General features: G+C 38.2%; 1 protein-coding gene across 2 annotated transcripts in view; it reads left to right on the top strand.

Moving 5' to 3' along the window:
• Window positions 1-16848: 16848 nt before the first annotated feature.
• Window positions 16849-20301, top strand: part of TNFRSF19 (TNF receptor superfamily member 19) — a 57147-nt gene continuing 53694 nt past the window's right edge. The window contains exons 1-2 of one of the 2 annotated variants that reach the window (XM_083883952.1): window positions 16849-17084; window positions 17257-17343. The gene's annotated coding sequence lies outside the window, so the exon portion shown is untranslated. The other variant, XM_083883953.1, reaches the window with a different exon arrangement.

Below are 20301 nucleotides of genomic sequence, written 5' to 3'. Positions count from 1 at the left end.
GACATGTGAAGTGGAGATAACCCATCTTGCTTACAGATAACTTCTTTGGACCCCGATAGCAACACAGGATGACAGCACAGTGGATAATTTGTGCAGGATAATTTGTTCTTTGTGTTCATGAACACATGTTCATTCAAACTGCTTCTCACCCTTGCGTTAGCCATACATTAGCTGCAGTTGCCTCAGGATGAGGACTCGGCTGGACCCTGGAATAAACACAAGTGGTAGGGACTGACATAATTCCCAATGAACCAAGGAGGATATGGGATATCTTCCCAGTTTGAGAGGGAGACTCTGAGCTTACAGAATGGCAAATAAAGTATTATTTCCCTTAAAAGACCTTTACAGGAGATTTTCATACACATTTCCTAACCAAGAGTATATCACATAAGTTTTACCATGGGAAGGGGAAACCCAGAGCATTCTGATAACCCAGAAAAACCTGTTTAAAACTTCTGAGCTTAGGGTATCTGCATATAAAATATTCTTAAAAGGTGGGTGTATGCATGGAACAACTACATCAGATTATACACACTTCCACCTCCTACAAAATTACATATGCAAAAGAAGGAAGCTACATGTAAAAGAGAGAACTACAATTGTCTGCATCAAGATAGACACTAGTTTCAGGAAATTATTTTGGCACGAGACTTGGAATACTAAATTGAAATATAATGATAAAGCATAGAACCATGACACATCTTTAGTTTAGATAAGACTGCACAGCATAAAACTGTAGAACGCTGTTTTTACGCCATGGCAGGTGGCTCCAGATTCCTGCCAGACAAATAACAGCTATGAGACAGCAGCACTTAAGAGAACATAAATCACACTCACCAATTGTAATATTCAGAAATTCTAACTAGTGAGAGCTCGAGTTACTCTATGGGTGGGCAGAATGAAGTAGACTTTGAAATCCATCAGGAAGTACAAGACTTAAAATATGGGAACAGGGCTGATTTTTCATACTAATTGAAGAGCCCTCTAATTCTGCTCACAGTATCTTCTATCTTGCCCTCCTACTGAAAGGAGCAGCTACTCACTGGGAAACATGTGAAAACGTGCTTCAGTGCACTGTACACACAATACTTTGAAGTTAAAATTTACATTAGGAAGACTTCAATTTCAAGCAGATAAATAAAAATTTCTTTCTAGTAAAGTGAATAGTTCAATTTATTTCAACCAGCAGGTGTAGTGAGCAAAAAAAAATAAAACCAAGAACTTCCTATGTTTTCCAGCTTTTGTAACTTAAATACTTTCTAATGTCCAATTAATTAAATTTAAAACTTACGTATTTTGTTTTCCAGCATGTGTGTTGCTTGTTCAGTGATAACATTTTGTCACCCATGTCATAAACATAAGCATCTTCATTTTGTTTTGCTGTCAGCCTACGTCCCTCACACATGAAGAGAAGCTTATAAGCCAAATAAGAATTTAATGCATTTTTAATAATTTTAATAGATTTTCTGGAGAAATAAAAAGGAAAGACTAAATTAAATGGAGAGATCACGATTAATTCAGAATTTACAATATACTGTATGTTCTGTTCGAGCAAGCATATTTTTACAAAAGAAGTCCTAGACATAATCCCTGCATTGAAGGAAAATATGTAGAGATTCTACCTTAGATAGAACCCACTTTTTTGCCTATGAAACTGTTAGGATGTCAAACACAAGTCAACTTGTAGCTTTCAGGAATTTTTGTGGGATTTTTTCCGCTAGGATCTGTTAGAGGAATTTCTGTTTTATTTTGAAGCATCTTTTGAGGCTTTGGGCTATGCCACCTCGATAGGACTTTGTATAACATTGGGGCATATAAAGAGCAATTTAATGAGAAAGGAAGTGTCAGATTACCAAAAATTTGGCTTGCTCTAGTTATCACTGGTTTTCACTCACTGAATAGGGAGAAGTCAGAGAAAGGAACTCTTTGAAGAAAACTCAGCAGTTCTATCACTATGAAGACAGTGGGAGACTGTGTGATTTGTAGGAAATGTGGAAAAAATAAGACCTCCAACAAAATCGATAAAATCCAGACTTGTCAAAACTTGTATTTATTTTTGCAAGTAATGGAATTTTCAAGTAAAAAGGTGAAAAAAGGACAGTAGGGGAGATTTAAGAACTATTTTTTAAAGTTAATTATTAATTAATAATTTAAAGTTAGTTATATAAAATATAACTCTTTATACCTTTACCCTCTATGCTATTTGTAAAAATACCAAAATTGTTGTCATGCAAGGAGACTCTTTTGTTCCCTTTCTCCCTATTGTACTGAAAATAATTTCCAGATATCAAAAAAGGAATATACTTCATATTAGTATCAACATAAAATTCTTACATATTTCCATACCTACTAGTGAGTTTTGACAGTTGTCCTTTTTTGGGGGCTAAAAAAATTATTAAGCAGAACTAGATATTTACTTGATACAAAATTGGGCAAGGTCTCAGTTCCCTGGCACAATATAATTCAAGTAATGGGAAGCAGAGCTGCAAATTGTGCACCAGTTAGCCCTTAACGCAAAAGCTTTTTTGCCACATCTTTTTCTGCAGTGCTGGACCATGGTAGGCTTTATTCTGTTCTGACTTTCTGCTGCTTATTTTAGAGTTTTTTCAGTATTTCTATTGTAGTGGTCATCAAAACATACATCCTCCTGTATATGCCCAGTGTTCTTCATACTGACAAACATCTGCAAGATGCTTCTGATCCTTTCAGACAGCCAACTCAAAGAAGTTTATTTTTCTCTTCTGTTTACCATGAAAGAAGGATCTCATTGCACTAGTGGCTGAGAAGGGAGAGAAGTTGCTGTGTCTCAGCTAAGCTGTGATAGCTGCTTATGCCTGTTCCAAATGCAAACTTCAACAGAACAAAATAATCTAAGTCAAAGTATGTAGTAATGCCATAATCAAGCAGCATACACAGGGAAAATTATTCTGTTTCAGCTGTTAATATAATAAGATGAAAAGTCCAAGCAAGTGGCTTCAAATGGATTAAACCTGTTACAGATGCTATAGCTGCCACTGTTATGTGAACTGTAGCAGCATCAAATGTGTTAACCACCATTAAATGTGGTTAAAAGTTAGCAAGTATTTGTAACAGTTACCAGTACCAGTTACCAATCTATTTGTAATTATTTGGAGGAAATGCCACAAGCATTTAATGGAAATGCTGGCACTTTACACAGGAGACCTTGTAACAATTAAAGCCACCCTCAGCAGTCTCCTTTCTATGGGCTGAAATGATTCAGCTGGACAGGGTGGAAAGCTCTGGTGAGCTGTATCCTTCAGATACCTCAGGGCACTTCTGTCCATTACAGCGGTTCACTGAGATGTACATAAGGCTCTTTGCACCTGCCAGAAAGGGAAGACATGGGCTTTTGCTTCAGACCTCTGTGAGGCAGCACTGACTAACAGCACCATCTAAGGCCAGCACAGACATCAAAAAGTATTCCTAAATGAAAGTCATCTCACCATGCCCACAAATACTGCACTCACATCCCCAAAGGACAACGTGTGGATAATCTCACATGTTATATTATTAAAGACCCTTTTATTTTGTTAAAATAAAATGGCAGAGCAATGGTGGGGCCCCACAGGAATATCCAAAACCTTTCTAGATGATTCTGCTGTGGCAAACCCACATCAAGGGATAAGCTTTGGTCTTTCCAGAGAAAGTGTTATTTAAGTTTCTTTGCCCTCTCCAGTCCCTCTAGAGTCAGCATGCAATTGTACTTTTCTCATTCTTTGTATTCAAGAAACTTTTAAGAATGTAGGGAATTATGACTAATAGTCCCACTTTCCCTGCCCAAAAGTATTCACAAAGAACCAGCCACATCTATCAAAAATGTTTAAAAATCAAGCCAATATTACAAATATAGTTTAAATGTGATCTCAGCTGTATACTTTATTGCCTTCTAAAATAGCTGTAGACAAAACATCCCTGTAACAGAGTTTTTAAAGATTCTCAATGTCTCACAAAGCATATTTTACAAAATTTTTACAAAATAAATTATCAAGTCTTCCAAACTCAGTGAAAGTTATCCAGTCTTCAGTCCACCCCACAACTTCAGCAAGTGACATTTAACCCACACAGTCAGAACAGACTGATTTATGTCTATTCTTTACAGCTGAGTTAAGAACCTTCTTTTCTTTCATTCTTGTGTTGTCTTCCACATATATCAGCATACTTCACATGCAAAAAGAATGGGCTGAATTTAAACCTCCAGAGGTACATCAAGTACATAAATTGCTGAGCATCCATAGTTTGAAACAACAGGAATGGCCAAGGTAATTTATATGGTAGGATGATACGTTGAATTTTCAAATAGTGATAGTGAGTTGTGAAAGAGTGGCCCTCACTCTTTTATAAAGACACAATTAGCACAGATGCAGGAAAATTTCATTATGCCTGAATATCAGATATAAAACAAGCTTTTCAAGAAACATTCAGCCTTGACAAAACACAAAATAATTTCACATGTACATGTTTGTCTATAGTAGATTTTTTTTTTAATCATGAGGATGCAAAGATGTCATTCACCAGCAACTAGGAGCTTCAACTGTCTGTTCCATTTCTTTGAAAGAAGGATTCTTCAAGGGGGATCTAAAACAAAGTCTCTGCCACTTTTGTGCCAAGTCTAGCATTTTGATCACCCCTTTTTATGCACAGATTAAATCAAGTGAAAGAAACTGTGTCAGGAGAGGTTTAGGTGGGATATTAGGAAAAGGTTGTTCACTCAGAGGGTGTTTGGGCACTGGAACAGCTCCCCAGGGAAGCGGTCACAGCACCAGCCTGACAGAGCTCAAGAAGTCTTTGGAAAACTCTCTCAGGTATGTGATGTAGTTCTTGGGCTGTCCTGTGCAGGGCCAGCAGTTGGACTCAATGATCCCTATGGATCCCTTCCAACTCAGGATGTTCTATGATTCTGTGCTTCTAAGAGGTAGATCTGGGCAGAAGCCCCTGATGCACTGTTCATGCTGTCTCCATTGGGAGAACACAAGCAGTTAGCTGGGAATAGTGCAGTGACCTCATGGAGGTGGGTCTCAAAATCTGTTGTGAGCTCATTTGTGTGGTTTTCAATGCTACCTCTCTTCGCTTGCATCCAGTGAGTCTTCAGCTTTTGCCAACTTGCTGCATTTCGTTTACATACCAAATTTCCTGGGGGTTGTTATCTTTGTTCTCCATGCCAGAAGAGAGAGGAAAAAAGAACCTTCGGCTATTTTTGCTGCCCTCCTGTCTAGAACTCCTTGGTCATGAAATATTTAAACTTTCTCCCACAAGGTATCAAACAACATTATCATTATCTTTAATTACAAACTAACCTGCCATATTTTTATAATTAAAGGGAAGTAAAATACATGTAAAGTTTAACTGTGAGCTTCTGTGGAAGGCAGCGGTTAAGTTAAATCACTTATTGGAAATACAAAATGCTATTCACAAAAGATGAAGATGAAATGAGCATAACGACAGACAAATGTGAATCATGTCCACAATACCTTCTATTTCCACATAAGTTTCTGTATGTTTCAGCATGAAGAGAAAGAGCCTAGCTCTAAAATGTAGTTGGGGCAACCATATCATGACATTAAAATACAGCTTGGAACAGAACTACACTTCTTGTGAAATAGGGATGAAAACTACTGTTGGCACATCCTTAATTAAAAGGTAGCTATCAAAGCCTTTTAAACCAGAGAGATTACCAGTTCCCAAAATGTAAAGCTTATACTCTCCTCCTTCTACACAGTCTTCCAACACTCATGTCTCTTTTAAAGTGTGTATGCTGAGGAACAGACACATGAAATCTGTGGATATCAAAATGGCAAGACACACACAGTATTATCATGATTTTCAAAGGATTAAAAATCCAGTAAGCAGTACAATTATTTATACTGATTCTGTCTGTCTTGAAGTGTGTCAGGCAGAAGGAATCAGGGAGCACATGGTGTGCTGCACACTGCCCTTCCCACAGGATGGCAGGCAGTACCTGCTCCCTGGCTCAGAGCAGATCCCTGCCCCACCAGACAGCCCAAGCTGGAGGCAGCCAGTGCTCACTGCCCGGTGACCCAGGGCAGCATCTCCCCATGCAGGCAGGGCTCCAGGGGCTGCACAGGCTTGGGACAGAAGGACGAAGGGCTTTCTGCTGAGCAGGACATGCAGGCATGATGTTTTTCAGCAAAGGAGTCAGCACACATACAAAACCGTTGTGTGATCTGAGCCAGGTAACACTGAGCTTTGGCCAGGCTGAACCAGCAGGGCTGAGGGAAGAGCAGATGTGCAGAGCTAATCTACACACCGTGTTGGTACAGCCCCAAACTACTGGCAGTTAAGTCACTTTCCCATAGCTGGCTGAAAGATAAGCTTTTCACAGTGTGAAAATGTTGCAGTAAATCATAGTGCCAATAGCATAATCAAACATATTTATGGCACTAAGGATTCTAAAAGGTTCTTACGTCAGAACATTTCATGTTGCAAAAGATAGGGTTTTTATTATAGCACTTGCTATTTGTAATATTGTAAGTCTCTGAGTTACTGTAACATTATGCAAGGTCCAATACTTTTCAAAGTTACTCTGCTGTGAGTCTTGCATGAAAATGTAGCACTAATCTGTAAATCTCTGTCCATTTTCATAAATACCATAACAAACATCTTAATTACAGATTATCATAATGCAAACTTCAGCACATCTTTCACTGTGTCCACCTGCCACTCTGCCCACTGACCTCTGTGCTAGAGATATTTTCCAGTGATTTAGCATCTTCCACTAGCTTTCATTCTTAGAGTGAAGTGTGGGCCACCATCAAGAAAAGACAGCTGTCATGAAGCCAAACTCTCTATGTAATGGGATTTGGCCTGTGTCTGCACACTCCTATCAACATAATGAGTCTAGGAAATTAGTGTATTTGAAATCACACAACAATACCTCAAATGACTAGTATTTGATACATCCAGACAGTAGTGGTATTCTGAGGGTTCCTAAAGCCACGCTTGTCATCAAGTATATCCTGAACCCACTGCTGGCTAAAGATTTTCTTGGCAGCACAAATAGCATGAACAGTACTGGGCACTTCACTATTCAGGCAGGTTTACAGAACAAAAGCCTCTTGTTTTCAATCAGCCAAAATTCTAGCACCACCAAGCACCAAGTCTTTGAGTAATTAGATCTCCCTCCAGGTACAGGGCACTAGAAACAGGTTGGGCTCTCTGAATGAACAATGAATAGTTGTCCTGTACATTTATCAGGCGGTAGTAAGATCCCCCCTTGTCCCTTAGATATATGAGTCTCAGAGATATCAGATGTCCCATCATTGCCTCCTTACCAGTGTTTGTTCATTCTTTTTTTCTGGGGCTGAAGAAGAGGTATAAAATGCAATAATACTTATTCTTTATTTTTTTAATTATTTATGCATATTTACCCAATAGAGATAGGCAGTGAAATAAAGAGCACACATATAAAATGGTTTGTTCTAGCTGTTCCCTTGTCCCAGTAAGATGCTTGCTCATCAACATTGCTCATGCAGGTTGGGTAAACCATAGGATTAATTGCCTCACAAATGCCCAGCAACACAAATTTTCTTTCTCCTACCAGAATATCTCCAGGCAGCACTTGAGAGAAGTGCTTGCTGTTCAGCATGACAGAACTGATGGCAGCCTGCACATAGCCTGACAACATAGTATCAGCCAACCTGCTTCTGATCACTGTTTATCTCAGAAGATGACACAGCTATTAAAATCAGCACCTGGTGTCGATACAATGCCAAGTTCATAGGCAAATCTGCATTTTCTCCCACCATTTCCTCACTGAATCCGCCAGAGGGGAAGCCAAAGCTCTTGGCCTTTCTGCCTCCTACAGAAGGAGACACTGCAAGAAAACGCTGCTCTTTGGCTATGTCTGTAACTCAGGTCATAGAGTGAAGTAAGACTGGGCATTGCCTTATGTGCTTTATTAAATTTAAGTTGTTGGCACTTTCCAGCATGTGAAAGGGAAGGTCAATCAGGTTCTTCCATTCGACTCTCTGTAAAGAAATTTGAATACTGGCATGATTTTGTTCAGCACAAAAGATACCTCTGTAGGAAGCCCCGTGCCTAACCAAGGCTGGAGAAGTCATGTAGCTGCTGCTTACCAGAATGCAAGTATAGCATAGCTGTACAGAACAGGTACTTACAGCTGATTTGAATGATTTATTTCTTCCTTATCTGAACAAATAGTGTACTGGGGACAGACATACAGAAGCTAATGAAATAACAAGGTTTTTTCACTCTATGTAAGTAAATACAGCAAAGATCAGAAATAAGAGCAAACCATTCTCAGAAATCCTTCCATACATGTTTTTCCTGCCGTAGTGATGAGTGATACTTTGTGACTCTTTCACTGATACCAGTTAAAAATAAGTATCATGAAGTCATAAGTGTTTCAGTCTTACTACAATCTTTTGCAGAAACAGTCCATGCCATTGCAGAACTGTCATTTTTGTACCATGGAGGATATAGGATGTCTTCTAAAATATTGTGCTCAGTTTTGATCCCCACTACAAAAAAAAAAAAAAAAAAAAAAAAAAAAAAAAAAAAAAAAAAAAAAAAGTGAACAGGTTGGAGAAGGGCCACAAAGATGATCAAAGGACTGGGAAACCTGCCATTTGAGGAAAAACTAAGAGAACAGGGTTTGTTCAGCCCTGAGAAAAGAAGGCTTAGAGGAGACCTTATCATCATGTTCCAGTATTTAAAGCGTGGCTACCAAGAAAATGGAGACTGCCTTTTTGCAAAGAGTGACATGGAAAAGATAAGAGGTAATGGGTGCAAGTTACTCCTGGGGAGATTCCAATTGGACACAAGAGGAACATTTTTCACAATGAGGAAAATGAATCACTGGAATAACATCTCCAGGGAAGTGGATTGCCCAACATAGGACAATGATTTTATGATTTGGCTGAACAGGGTGCTGGGCCATCTTGCCTAGGCCACGCTTTTGCCAAGAAAGGTTGGACCAGATGATCCTGAGGTCCCTTCTAACCTGGTATTTTATAATTGACTCTATGATTGAAAATAACTTCTGATACTGGGTGCCACAAAGCAGACTGGTTTTCAGATTCCTCTGGGTTCACCTCTCCTGTCTCACAGGATCCATTTTGTCATCCTCTTCCTCTTTTAGGACATGCAGAATCTCTACTGAATACTCTAGTCTGCTCTGAGAAGAAGTAGGTGTTTCAAAAGACAGAGAAAAGGAAGTGAAAATGCAGAGAGTTTCAAGGCTCTGCTCCTTCTACTAGAGAAAGGAGCCTCTGCAAGTAACATCTGTTCTGGTTTGCAGGAGAAAGGCAGGGGCAGTGTAGGGCCAGATGCTGCAGGGTCAGGAGGAACAGAATAAAAGATCTGTATTGTGATCACTGTAAACTGTTACACTGACATAGCAGCAGCACCTAAAATTTCTGAAAAGCCTTGCTACTGATGATGGTGACCTCAGGATATAACCCAGAGTTACCCTATAGATCTACTCCCATTCTGCAGCTTCTTGTAGACTGCATCTTCACACAATTCCTGTTACAAAAGGAGTCCAGCAGGGCAGAAGGCTTAGTCTAGACATTTGCTGTGTTTTTTGTGGAACATGTAGGAATCCAATAACTTATAGATCATGGCTAGTTATTACAACTAAAACTTAAAACAAAATCCCAAGTGTTGGTATAGAACAATTTTTCCCTGTTTGTTTCAGTATGAGAATTTGTGGGCATCAAATAAAACAAGTCATGAGGTCAAGAATAAACAAAAGAAGGAATTGCTTCATCCCACATTAGGTTAAGTTGCAGAACAATGAGGGTATTGTCATGTTACTGATGGTTTTGGCCATGCTATGAAATTCAGTTCATTCCTTGATAAAAGTGTATGTTTAATAAAAAAGTACATAGAATAGGTCAGAAAGCTGGGTTATATCACATAAATAATGGATCCACATTTCTACAGCTCATTGAGAGAGAGCAAATATGTCCCTCAAGAATAAATCAAGAATTAAAACACTTCGTCATGCAAGGCCATGTTCCACAGAATAAACAGGCTTCTAAGAAATTACTTTTCTGTGGAAATTCAGTAAAGAACTAAAAAAAGCTACCCTCTCATCACTTATAACATGACTTTGAAGATACTATTAGGACTTGTGATTGCTTTTCTGAGTCATCTTCACTTAGTCTTTACAGTCTCTTGTTTTTTTCATTATTTTCAACTATTTTTTTCATGTCTCATCGCTTTTTAGAAGAGCACAAAGATCTTTAAAGTTAGGAAGATTGCAAAACTGTATCTAGAGAAAATATACTGAAACTTTGCAAATTATGAGCTAGGAAATGTGTGTTAAGGAGATACAGAACTTCAGACTAAAAACAGATGAATTTCAGAAGAAGAACATCTGTTTTGAAAAAAAGTTGGCAGCAGATCAGCTGAGCCTGATCTCTTTTATAACCTCTGCTCTTTTGTTTATATTTTTCTTTGTTCGTTTGGTATCTTTATGGCGGTAGCTAATATGGAAGATTTTTTAAAGACGGTAGGATAAAGCTGTGAGTACTTCATATATGAAATATAGTTTATCATCTATAACCAGGAAACAGGGAAAAAAAACAAAAGAGCAAATCTATCAACTCTTTCTAAGTAGAATATGTGAAAAGAAATGTATTGCAACTGGGACTGACAATTGCTGACAAATGCTTAGGGATTAGATCTAGTTACTATTTCTTCTGAGACATTGATTCTGTTCAGATGTTTTCTTAATGGTAGAGCTATTTATTAAAGCTGTCTATTTAGGAGTGGTGACAATCTGTTTATCTTCTTGTCTTTAATTTCTTCAAATAATCCTACTCTTCTCTGGGAGGTGAAACTCAGCCAAAAATTACACTAATGCTGCTCTACAAGTCAGTTACTATATCATCTGAGGACAGGTTCTTTATGTCTGAATACCCAAAAAAACCACGCAGGCTAGGCCTCTGTTCAGAAATATACATTTATTTGTGTCCTACTGACTGTCTCCTACTTAAAAATATGGGCATATAAGCACTTTGCTATATGGATACAGGGATGGAATTAAATCTCAACTCTATCACCATTTGACTTTTGAATATAAGTTTTTTAGTGACTAAGATTAGGCTCTTGACTGCAGAGGGAGTAAATGCCCTCAGTTTGCAGTCATTCCATGAGCAAATTTAATTGCTCAGCACAGAAACTTGGATTTGTTTTGCAGTATGTGTACTTGAAATATAGGATTTGATGTAGGCAGAGTACAGGATTTTTCATTTGAACAACTGAGATGAACTCCCAGATGCCAAAGTAATGACAAACAAGGGAAATTAGATTTGTATTGTTAAGGTCTGTGCTAATATAATTCACAGGAAACTGCAACTATTATTTGAGCATCTTGACTACTGCATTCCTACAGGTTCATGCTTTAGCTAAATAGGTACTGAATCAAAGCTCTGGTATAAAAGTGAATTTTAGAAAACGATTTTGAATAAAGCACTGACAAAAAAAAATTTCAAATAAATTGCTGACAAAAAGAAGACTGTAAAATTGTTCTTACTTTGTTCTTGATTACTTGTGGGGAAAATAAAGATTGGGAGAGAGGGCAAATTCTGCTTAATATTGTCAGGAAAAAGGTAAGAGGAGGGGAGAAGTAGTACAAGATCTGTGAAATAGACTGAGAGTGTTTTATTTAAATGGGGAAAATTCTGAACTATGAAGTGAGAATAAAGGGCAAAACTGGACAAATGCTTGAAGACAGAAGTGAGTTGATATGATTGCAGTGTCTCTATGATCAGACATGTATTTATAAACAACATTTTGTCTAAAATAAGAATATTCTTTTCAGTTGCAACTAACTTCATGATCTTTTAGAAATTATTTTGCTAGAGATTCCTTAAGGGAATGCTTCTGAAATTCTGTGTTTTGATAACGACTAGGCAGGTGGCCAGATCTCTACCCCAGATCACTGAATTGCACATCTCAGATTTGTTTCTCCATTCCCTTTCTTACCACTTAGCCTGACTTCATTGCATCTTCTATAAAGCAGTTAGAATTGGATTTGGAGTTTTGGGGATTTATAATGTTTTCTGCAAAACATGACATCTCATGGATGAAAATTCAGTACGTTTTAAGAGTAAAGATTGGATAATAAAGTGCTTTGAAGAATAGAGTGTACTACAAAGTAGGTAATTTTTCTTTAAAGTAGGATGACAATACAGTGTTTCAAAAATATCCTCTGGCTTCTGAAATACAAATTACAAAATCATCAAATCTCCTGTTTCAGCTGCATGAGCAATACTTCTAAGCAAGCTTCAGCAGCCTTGGGGAAGTCAATTCATTGCCACAACTCCACCAGCACCTCTGGAAAGAGTGCTAGATTAAAACTTTGCAGGCTGGTGCAGAACTTCACCCACCCAAACAGGCACAATATCACAGTGGACCACAGTACAAGTGAAAAACTCTATGTAGAAGAGGGAAGAAACTTTGTGTTTTCATTTAATGAAACGATAAAGAACGAAGACATGACAGAAGCTTCTTTCTTCACTTCTTGGATGTGTGTGAGCAGAGGTAAAGGCTGTGAAACTTCAGTGCACAGTAAAGTGAGAAGCACACTGTTGCCCTAGGGATGCTTATTATTACTCTTAATAATTTTCAAGAACACTTGCAGTACAGAAACTTTTGAAGTTTCAGAACCAGATTATTTTGGTTTGGAATTCATACAGAATTGCTTTGCATTATTTCAGGTATGGTATTGCAAACAATTATTTTTACATTATTCTAAAGGGATAGGGAAACAGACTGAGGGGAACTGGATGGCTATACAGCAAAAACTGACATAATTCCTTCAATTTAATTTTAGCTAAAACTTACAAAACTGAGAACCTAACACAGTGAGAAAAAGTAACTTGCCTCCAGTCGTAGCCATGTAATAGAACCAGGAATAAAACCACAATTTCTGACTCCCAATCACAGGTAAATTAGCTATTACTTCCTACAGCGTGCATCTACATTATCCTTGAGGAACACCTCGAAGCCAAATTCCCAACCTTCCACATTATCTAGATGTGGCAATGCCCGTGAGGCTTCCCTTCGAGTGATCCACCTGGTGAGCCAAGAACTAAAAATCTCCATTTTGTTTAGATCTTAAGGTAAGGGAACAAGTCAAAGCTGTCTCCTATGAAGACCCACAGGGGAAAAACCCACAGGCAAACTGCAATAAAAATTCAGGATGAAAGACAGGTGAAACCAAGCTGTTTTCTTCACGCAAGTCATGAGGTCAGAGACCTGCTATTTCAGAACACATAAATGGCAGACAGAATTTTTCTCCCTGAAAGTCAAAAACTAATGTAACTACCTCCAAAGCTAGTATTAACTAGAGCAAGTTGCACTGCAATTGACTGTGCAGAGTGTTGCAGATTAGGGTGAGTCTGATGACACATTAGGTGATAACAGTGAGCCAGTTTTTCAGGAAATGCCAAGGGGTCTTGATTTTTCTGCCTAAAGGTGCTGTATCTGAAGTTCTTAAACGTTACGACTCTCAAGGAGCTTGCAAGTGCTGAAGCAGGAAGTGGGAGTAGGTATCAGCAACACCTGGACTAACAACAGCCATGTGATACAGCAGGAGGAGGATGTTGGCTTTTATCGGGATGGCAATGCAGATAATGCAGGAGGTTGGATTTGGGTATTCTAAAACATCTCTCCTGATCACAGGACTGACTTGCCTCATGGAACAATATCCCCCAGTGCTTTAGGAGAGGGATGATCAGCACTTCTGACATCGCTGGGACCTGGATAGATAAGCATTGCTTTAGAGATAGTGCTGATCTGCCATAAAAGGTTCTGAAAATGGCCATCCACCTCTTTAAATCATCATCTCACCGCTTAGCATCAGGAGACAGCAGCCACAGTAGATGTGCACCATGAAAGCTTGTAACTGCACCAGTGCTGCTTGTGTGATATTTATAATAGGCTATCCAGCATTTATGCCACACTTAGAAAGGCTGCAGCTAGTACAAACAATGGCTGCATGGCCAGGGAGTGGGATGTAACAATGGCACTGCTTTTCCTGTGATGATTCCTGACCTCCTCTCTGAATGTCTCTTGCAGCTTCTCTGTACTGAGGGAAAGCAAAGGGAAAAGCTGCAGCAAAGACGTGCAGCCAGCACATGTATAAAGCAACATGGTAAATCATTTGATGTATATGATACAAGTATATGAGGCATAGCCTGAATATTAGATATGTTAAGAATGGATCAGCGGCACAAATCCCTTTATTTGGTTTGATTGCTTCTTCCACAAATAATTTTTCCCAAGATTTAGTTATATTTAAGGAACATCTCCAGAAAGTTCTTATTTCTATCAGCTGACTATCTTTTATGGTTTTGACCCAGTTAAGCACTGGCTACAAATAGCAGCCCTGGATTTTGTTCTGTTTGCCTGAAAATTCTTAAAGAGGAATCTAAGAGCCTGAGATCCTCATGTGGTAAAAAGAGAAAGATAAACCCACTAAATGTTTCTCAAGCAAGATTCTGTCTAAATTTAGAAAAATTTAAGCAATTAATTAGGAAGAGAGCATCTCCCTCTGCAGGGCTTCAGGGACCCCTCTCTGGTTCTGCACAGGAATCAGAAGTGCTTCTTCCAGAAAAGCTTTTTGATACCTAGAGAGTGAGTAAGTAAAAACCCCAGTTTCAGCAATTTCTGTTCCTACCCCAGTAATTTCAGTGATTAGAATCAAGCATCTAGAGTGGAACCTAATGGATTTCAGACCACTTGTGCTTGAATGCCTCACTAGGTTAGTGACTACAAGAGAAAGTATGAGCTGATGATCAAAAAGCGTAAAAGTGACGTGTCATTTTAAGTAGGTTCTGTTTCTGGCTCTGATCTGCTCTGTGCTTTATACAAATCACAATCATATCCTCATTTTATGTAAGGAGTAAAAATTGTTATTAGCTTTTGGAAAAATATTGAACTATAGACAACTGTTGTTATTACACACATCTGGCCAAATTTTGAGGAGCCGTAGAATAGGAAATAGCAAATAGTTCAGGCTGAGAGCCTCTGCAGTGAAAAGTAGTGTCATAATTGCAAAATGCAATGCTCAAGCTTTAGCAGGTTAAATTGACAATAATTAACCTTACTTCTCTTCTTCATATGTATGAAAGAAAGATCAAAGACCTCTAATAAACCATCAGGACTTGCTTTATTGCTTTTTTTTTCAGAAAAATAAGAGGTGATTCCCGTGAAGAGCATTGTTCTTAATGCACCATTGAAATTAAAGGGGTTGTTTTAGTTCTGCACAGCCCACCCCAAATTGTACTTCAATATAGTTCTATTTTTTCATTTCCAGTTTTACAAAGCTACAAATGGAGCCTTATCAAAAAACTTTCTGGTAATAGAGGGTTGTTTGTCAGAAGAGTGTAAATGAATGTTGAAATAGAAGTAAGCACCTTGGATAACTTTATTTATAATAGATGAAAATAGAGAAAAGAGAGAAATAGAGAAAATAGAGAAAGAGAGAAGTATGTGGTTTTTTCCAGCAGTGTATACCTGAAATTCAGATTCATCACCTGCACCATACTCCTCTGTATGTGCATCATCTCTTCTCCATCCCAGTTACCAGAACATCCCTCAAAGGCCTGCCTGGATAGGTGACCCAAACCAATACTTAAACTCCATCAGCGGGCAACAAAATTAATTCTGCAGCACCCTGTGTAAGGTCCCCGAGTCTTTTTGGAAATGTTCCTTGCCATCTCGGGGCAGCAGAGCGCTCCTGGGCTGCCCACAGTGCACTATCCCACCAGCAGAAGGCTCCCTATCCCACCGAGTGCGGCGGGAGCATAGTGCCTCTTTTTACTTTTGCCTTTTAAATGAATTCTCGGTCACTCGGTGTGCAAACATTTGCACGCGTCTATCAGCTGACAGGCTCGTGTCACTTCCATCTGCACGTGTGGCACGCCCAAAGTGTGGGCTGTGTGTGGATGGCAACTTCAGTGACACCTTCTATATGGCCATTATCCTAAAATCCATCCTGCTTGCTATTTGTATGTTTTATTAACTGCTAAACTACAGAGGGCTGAATTATCTCCGTGCTGAAAGCTATTTTAGCCTCGGATCACAGAATGTGAAATTCAGTAGGACGTTTATTCTGCCTCTCCTCTGCACTGCAGGAGAGAAAGTCACAGAGAATCCCTGTCCCCATACTTTCATGGCCCCCAAAACTTTCCTCTGCGGAAGCACAGTGGTGACCACTTCAGATCTACGCAAGCTAAAAAGTGCCTTTACACTGAAAAACGCTTCTGTGAGTTAGTTATGGCAGCTTTACAGCTCATTTACGTAAAGGACTCATGAGCCACAGATGAATCAGGCTCAAATAAAATGATTTGCAAAAGGCCACACAGTGAGCAGCAGGGAGGACGTGAGCCAGGGACTAAGAGCATGCCCTATTGTGCTTGGTTTTGCTGGTGCAAAAATCCAATCCATACACCATTTTCTCTGCTCCAAATCTCGACAAAGAGACGAACAAAAGTAGTTTTCTCTCGTGTCTTACAGCTGCCTAGCAAACCGACCTTCACGTCTGACACTCAGAACTTTATGGAAAATTGTCACTTCCCTTTGCAGACAAAATTATAAAGCATCTTTTAAAGAAAACTTTGTACCTACACTATTCTCCCATCTTAAATGTAGTGAAGACTTTGAAGTGAGCCCTGGGTTTGTTACAATGGCCTAACCTGATTAGAAATCATGCAAACTCTGGCTGCTCTTTAGCTGCATTCCCCCACAGGCTGGATTCCAGCTCTCTAACCAGTCCCACAGCATTGAATGATGTCATGGGATCTGCAGCTCAGCGAGATGAAAGGGATAAAGCGGAACCCGCTGGCACTGGGGAAAGCTTCCAACACACAATCCACAACACAGCTTGGGAACTCAAAAGCTACAGATCCAGCCACTCAACCCCGAGCATTTCAGAATCGTGTGCATTCTCCCAGCGCAAGCAAGGAGAGGAGGAGAAGAGCTAGTGCAGAGCAGTGAAAGGCAGAATTTGAGCGCGACTACCTGCTGGAAAAAGAGCTCTTTTTCCTCGCCAAAGCACTGCCTTTGATGTACGGCAACTGATCACTGATCAGATTACAGGCATTTGGTCTCAGTGCTCGTCTGCCTTTGATCTGCATGGTTAATTTTATTTTCCCGGATTTGGAGTTTCGTCTGGGCTTGTGCTGACATACTTTTTTCTTTTCTTTTCTTTTATTTTCTTTTTTTTTTTTTTTTTTTAAGGAGGCAAACTCATTTAATACAGAAGCTCCGGCGGTACGAAATTAAACTGCAGAAACTCTGGCACTGAAAAACTTCATCAGATAACAGGTACTGGATTTTGGGGCTTCTTTTTCAGTTTGGTGTTGCAAGATTTTAAGAAATTATGAAGTTCACATAACTAATGATACTACACATCATTGTGCGTACAAAGTTCAAAAGATTGTTTGTAATTTACGCAGTATTTTGTTCTTGGAGAGAATTATATTGAGAACAGACTGTCTAGAATAATAGATAGAAAACTGAAGCAAACCCAGTATTTAAGTGAAGCAAACCCAGTATTTTTCAATGCTTTGGGGGTACATGAGGTTTTGGGTTGCACTGCTCATTCATACCGTCTATAGTTCTGTAAATTTATATTGGAATACATGTATTACATGACTCAGGGGAGAACTTATTTTCTAAGGAAAGACAAACCACATCTCCTACACACTCTAATACTTTGTTTGCTCTCAGTGCATTTATTAAACTGTGTCTTCTTCAAATAACACTTTTAAGCCTAATAGTACCATACTTGAGATAAAGAAAAGTCTCCACGTCCACAGGTTATTAGAACTAAATTTATAAACATAACATCCTTATACACAATAGGAAATGCTTTTACTTTAAGATTGAAGGAATTAAGTTCAGCTGTACCATATGAAATCTTGAAAATAAAAGTAATCTTTTAACCTGATGATTGAAGTTTCCTCTAAGGCATTTTAATAAATATAATAAAGAAATCTTAGGTTTCTCTAGAGCCAACAGCAAGTTTTGCTGAACTTTGTAGAAGTTTTGCTGCATTTTAGTGATGCAATTTTCATTCACAGTGTTTTGTATTCTGTTCCTCAAACTCATATTTATGAAAAGTATTGTGTTGAAGAAATTTTAAGATATCTACTCCAGAAATCTATTAAAAGGAAACAGTCTTTTGAAGGTTTAAGATTATTCACAGTTTTGCAGTCTTAAAGGGCCAGATCTTTGTGTGAGTTTGGGCCAAATCCCTGAGTGTTCTCTGCCTGCATCTGGAGTCAGACTGTTAAAATAAGTCTCAAACTCCTTCTGTAGTATTTAAATTTAATTTAGATTTTCAGAAGAACTTAGAACCCATAATTGGGACCAGACTTGCAAACATTCCAGACACTGAAGTCTTTGAAGATCTAGTCTTAATGGTGGCTAGTAATACTGACTTATATATTCTTAAGTCTAAATTTAAGTGTATATAAATCCGAAATACATTTATTAACAATTTGCAACTAAAAGCCAGAATAAATTATAGCTATTAAGCATCACTTGAAAACTATTCTTTGAGAGGTCTACCAGTCCACAGGACCTTCAAGATGTCCATATTTCAGTATGCACCATAGTGCAACTTGGAAACTCAAATTTTAACAGTCTGCTTGCATCTGAGTAAGATCAAATTATCAACACTTCCAGATAAATGTAGTTAGCTTTCATTACTCAGTCTGAAAAAATTGTTTCTTCTAATTAAAACTATATTTGTATATATAAAACTTCAATTTACTGAATATCAAGAGATAATATACCAGACATAGATTAACTAGGCCTGTCTTGGTATAATTTAATTTTCTATGCCACCAATTAATTCATATTCTCACTTAACAAGTCAATTATATTATAAGGAAAGTAATTAGCACTGTATGAATAATATGTGTATAGCTGTCAAGGAAGAATATCATTTAAGGCATAGCCAAAGAAAAACTTGGTATTTCTGCCTAAGAAACAATGATCTACTAAAAAATCCTGAAAAGATGTCTTTATTTATTGATTCTATGCTTCATTGATGAGCTTCTCTGCCTTTCCAGTCCCCTCTTGCTTGTTGCTTGTTTTCCAATATGTACATTTATTTTCTGAGGAAAATAGTTTCTAAACCTTACCTCTGCTTGGTGTAAAGTAGAAAGGGAAGCAAATTTTTAAAAATAAGGCAAGGAGTGTTTTTCCTCAGAAGTCAAAACAGCTATGCAAGTCTCATACAATTAAACTATCACTACAAGGATCTGACCTATCACACAAATGGGTGAAGTTCCACACAGAAGGAACACTGGCTAATCAGATAGATTACACTGTTGAGTGGGATTTGCATAGATAATTATTTGCAACATTTGGGCCCTGAAAATGCATGTAAGAAACAAAGTTTTTTTCATTTTGTAAAAAGTCCCCAGGATTTTAGGTAATCTCCCCAGATATTTAAACAAAGATGGGCGTCAACCCAATTTAACTGAAAAATATCTTTGCTTGTCTGTATGTAAGGGAGGCTGAAATGAAAGCACACTTGAACACATTCAAGCATGGTGGGAAGAGGGTTTTCAGCATTTTTGTTGTTTTAAATAGCAGTTCTCTGACAGTTTAACCTGTCATTGATCTGACTTTTAAAGATTAAATAGTAATAATTCTTGGCACTAGTAACTTTGCTTTTACTAAGAGCTGTATAAACATTAATTAATCCTCAGGCTTAAGCCTTCAGAAACAAAAAATTCACAATGCTTTTTCAAGCAAATCTGACTAGGAAACTCACAAGTATATGATTTATTTATTAAAATAGCTTGAGAAAATTCTGATTATAAATAGAGCCATTTCCAAACAGTGTGCCTTAGATAACATCATAAACATATCTTAAGGTTTGTAATAGTTAAGATTATCAAAAGACATTGCACAGTTATACTGACATCAGTTTCCAACAGCTGTCATAACAAGAGTAGATCTATCTCATAGTTGACTGAGGGAACTGTGTTAGTATTTGAGATATGGAGATAACAACTTCCTATTGCTGTACAATTTCTGCTTCCACATCAGATATGTCACGCAACTTAGTCTTATCAAAGGGGTCAGCTGAATCTGCTTTCCAAATATTTCTTTTTTGCTTTCTCTGTTGTAATGAGAATCTTTGTACTAGTTCTAACAATTCACTACTTCAATTTCCTGAGAAGCATCATGATTTAAAACAAAGTAAACACTGCAATTTTCAACATCTTTCATTGATGAATGGAACTAATTCATCCATTTTACATT

This window comes from Zosterops lateralis (assembly GCF_965231275.1).
Source record: "Zosterops lateralis genome assembly, chromosome: 2".
NCBI lineage: Eukaryota > Metazoa > Chordata > Aves > Passeriformes > Zosteropidae > Zosterops > Zosterops lateralis.
This window is presented reverse-complemented; position numbering and strand designations above follow the sequence as displayed.